General features: G+C 42.6%; 1 pseudogene; it reads left to right on the top strand.

Moving 5' to 3' along the window:
* The first annotated feature begins 869 nt into the window (after positions 1 to 869).
* Positions 870 to 3,658, top strand: LOC110943515 (annotated as a pseudogene).
* The last annotated feature ends 718 nt before the right edge of the window (positions 3,659 to 4,376 follow it).

The following is a 4,376-nucleotide window of genomic DNA, read 5'->3' as shown; positions in this document are numbered from 1 at the left end:
CTAATCAGGCTGCTCCTAATCATGCAGCGCAGAATCAGGTTGCACAACCTGCTGCCAAAAGGCAGTATGCTGGTAATGCACCTCTGTGCAACAGATGTAACAGCCATCACCAGCCACAAATGCAATGTCGCATCTGCACGAATTGTGGCAAGTCTGGTCATCTTGCAAACACCTGTCGTTTTGTTCCTAATCAGAACCCAGCTGCACAGAACCTTGCCCAGAATCCTGCACGACCTCACTTTCCGCCTGGTTCATGTTTCAACTGTGGGGATCTGACCCACTACAGGAACAACTGCCCGAGGTTGGCAAACGCAAATCAGGCACCGGCTCGTGGTAGAGCTTTCAATCTGAATGCCAATGAGGCGCGTGCGGATAACGAAGTGGTGAACGGTACGTTCCTTGTTAACAACCATCCTGCTTCTGTTCTTTTTTATTCGGGGGCCGATAAGAGCTTTGTATCCTTAGCATTTGAGCCTTTGCTTGCGATGACTAGAACAAAACTAGGAAAGCCCTTGACAGTAGAAGTAGCTAGTGGTGAACCTGTTGCCCTCGACTCGGTTCTTCGAAATTGCCAGTTGAATCTCAATAACCATCTTTTCCCTATCGACCTCACACCAATGCAACTCGGGAGCTTCGATGTAATAGTAGGAATGGATTGGTTAGCCAAATACCATGCTGAGGTGGTATGTTTTGAGAAGTTGGTTCGTATACCGCTTTCGACTGGTGTGATCTTAGAAGTTCATGGGGAGAAACTCGTTAAACTCATGTCTTGTACCCAAGCCCGCAAATACCTACGAAAGAACTATGTTGCTTTCTTAGCACATGTTGTAGAGGATAAAGGCAAGGGTAAGACTATCCAAGATATCCCTGTTGTTCGGGATTATCCAGAGGTATTTCCTGAAGAATTACCTGGTTTACCCCTGTGCGCCAAGTTGAGTTTCGCATTGATCTTGTACCTGGCGCAAATCCCATTGCTAAGTCACCTTATCGTCTTGCACCGTCTGAGATGCAAGAGTTATCTAAGCAGCTTCAGGAGCTATCTGACAAAGGATTCATCCGTCCAAGCTTTTCCCCTTGGGGCGCTCCTGTCCTATTTGTGAAAAAGAAAGATGGATCATTCAGGATGTGTATCGATTATCGTGAGCTGAACAAGCTTACCATCAAGAATCGATATCCCCTACCTCGCATTGATGATCTCTTTGATCAGCTACAGGGTGCTACTTGCTTTTCAAAGATTGATCTGCGTTCTGGGTATCATCAACTTCGAGTTCTCGAAGAAGATATTCCTAAGACAGCCTTTCGTACGCGTTATGGTCACTATGAATTCACTGTTATGCCTTTCGGTTTAACAAATGCTGCTGCTGTTTTCATGGACTTGATGAATAGGGTTTGCAAGCCTTACTTGGACAAGTTCATCATCGTCTTTATTGATGATATTTTGATCTATTCTAAGACTTGAGCTGATCATGAGCAACATCTTCGTCTTACAATGGAGCTCCTAAAGAAAGAACAGCTTTTCGCCAAATTCTCCAAGTGCGAATTCTGGCTTAAGGAAGTTCAATTTTTGGGACACATTGTCAACGAACAAGGTATACATGTAGATCCCGCCAAAATCAGTGCGACTAAGGATTGGGATACTCCTACTACTCCTACCGAGGTTCGTTCATTTCTTGGTCTAGCGGGTTATTACCGCCGTTTCATTGAAAACTTCTCCAAGATTGCGGTTCCTCTCACTGCTTTGACTCAGAAAAGCAAACCTTTTGAGTGGGGATCCAAACAGGAAGAAGTTTTCCAGACCTTGAAACAGAAACTCTGTAATGCACCTATTCTATCTTTGCCCGAGGGTAATGACAACTTTGTCGTGTACTGTGATGCATCCAACTTAGGCCTTGGCTGTGTTCTTATGCAAAGAAACAAAGTTATAGCCTATGCATCAAGACAGCTGAAAGTGCACGAGAAAAACTACACCACTCATGATCTTGAGTTAGGTGCAGTAGTCTTTGCTCTCAAAATCTGGAGACACTACCTTTACGGTACAAAGTGTGTAGTGTTTACTGACCACAAAAGTCTCCAGCATATCTTCAATCAGAAAGAACTAAACATGAGGCAACGACGTTGGGTTGAACTCCTAAACGACTACGATTGCGAAATTCGCTACCATCCTGGTAAGGCGAATGTCGTGGCTGATGCATTGAGTCGTAAGGAACGTGTCAAGCTTCACTGTGTTCAGATTCGATCTGATATTCAATCTCGCATAATACAGGCTTAACATACTTGTGTTGCACAAGACTTGATGGGTAATGAATTACCGTGTCATACTAATCCTAAGCTTGAATTGAGAGATTTTGGGATTTTCTATTGCATGGGTCGTTTGTGGGTCCCAAGTATAGACAATCTTCGCACTTTGCTTATGAATGAAGCTCACAAGTCTCGTTATTCTATTCATCCTGGTGCAGACAAAATGTATAAGGATCTTCGAACCCAGTACTGGTGGCCGGGTATGAAGAAAGACATAGCCTTATATGTTTCCAAATGCCGTACTTGTCTCAAGGTTAAGGCAGTACATCAACATCCCTCTGGATTATTGGAGCAACCAGAGATTCCGGTTTGGAAATGGGAAAACATTTCTATGGATCTCATTACCAAGTTACCGCGCACTAAGAAAGGTCATGACGCCATTTGGGTTGTTGTTGATCGTCTTACAAAGTCAGCACATTTCTTGCCAATCCGTGAGAGTTTATCTGCTGACGATCTTGCCAAGATCTATGTTGATGAGATTGTATCTCGACATGGTGTTCCTTTGAACATTATATCTGACAGAGATGCTCGATTCTCGTCTCGCTTTTGGAGAACCATGCAATCTGCCATGGGTACTCAACTTCATTTGAGCTCAGCGTACCATCCGCAGACAGATGGTCAATCTGAGAGAACAATCCAGACACTGGAGGATATGCTTAGAGCGTGTGTGATTGATTTTGGTGGTAGTTGGGATTCGCATCTACCATTGATCGAATTCTCCTACAACAATAGTTATCACTCTAGCATTAACATGGCTCCTTTCGAAGCTTTATACGGTCGAAAATGTCGTTCACCGGTCTGCTGGAATGAGATAGGTGAAGCTCAGCTTACTGGACCTGAACTCATTCTAGAGACTACAGATAAGGTTAAGAAGATTCGTGATAACCTTCTGACAGCTAGAAGCCGTCAGAAGTGTTACGCAGATCGACGACGCAAGCCCTTAGAATTTCAAGTCGGTGATCACGTCCTACTCAAGGTATCCCCTTGGAAAGGTGTGATTAGATTTGGAAAGAAAGGAAAACTTGCACCTCGCTATGTTGGACCATTCAAGATCGTTGAAAGAGTCGGAAAAGTAGCCTACAAACTTGAGCTACCTCCAGAACTTGGAAATGTTCATCCAACATTCCACGTGTCCAATCTCAGAAAGTGTTTAGCTGATGAGAACCTCCACATACCACTTGATGAAATTCGTGTTGATAACACGATGCACTTCGTTGAGAAACCTGTGGAGATAGTGGACCGTTCATTTAAACAGTTAAAGGGCAAACGGATTAAATTGGTCAAAGTTCGCTGGGAATCTAAACGTGGCCTAGAGTTTACTTGGGAATGTGAAGATCAGATGAAAGCGAAATATCCGCATCTATTCTCACAAGTATCCTCTAAATAAATTTCGGGACGAAATTTCCTGAAGTAGGGGAGACTGTGACATTTGTGCTTCTGATATCATTTTACCAACTCTGAACAATACAATATTAATAAAACAGTGTGTTTTGATCCCAATGTTTGTCATTTATGTTTGGTTTTGTGCCCATGTTGATTTTTGATCGATTTTGAACTCTATATCGCTTTCTAGAAAGTTATACACAAACTGATGCGTTAACACGATCAGTTTAACGCGACAAACACTCCGGAACATCATCATAAACTTAACATACCTTAAATAACCGTTACATAACTTAGAAATAAGTTTTGAAGGCTTTGGTATGGCAAAAACAAGTTTATTCGCTCTCAGGGACTATTTGCGTCAACTTGCAAAAGTCTGCCGTTTCGTAAGGCAACGTACAGTCCGGAACTTGATCATAAGTTAAACATACCATATATAACCTAAACATGGCTTAGAAATAAGCTTTGATAGGTTCGGTGTGCGAAAACATGCTTACATGATCTTACAGGGACTAAAAGTGTCAAAAACGGCGTAAGTTTGCATTTTCGCGCATATCTTACGTTCTGGACACATCTGGACATCCAAAATTTTTGTACACACTAAAATATTTTTATTTTTGTGATCGGCATGAAAAAATACCATCCGTCGCTTAATTTGGTTCGTTTTCGCGTCCGTTTGAGTTTCGTCGTAATTT

Source organism: Helianthus annuus, chromosome 5 (genome assembly GCF_002127325.2).
Source record: "Helianthus annuus cultivar XRQ/B chromosome 5, HanXRQr2.0-SUNRISE, whole genome shotgun sequence".
Lineage (NCBI taxonomy): Eukaryota > Viridiplantae > Streptophyta > Magnoliopsida > Asterales > Asteraceae > Helianthus > Helianthus annuus.
This window is presented reverse-complemented; position numbering and strand designations above follow the sequence as displayed.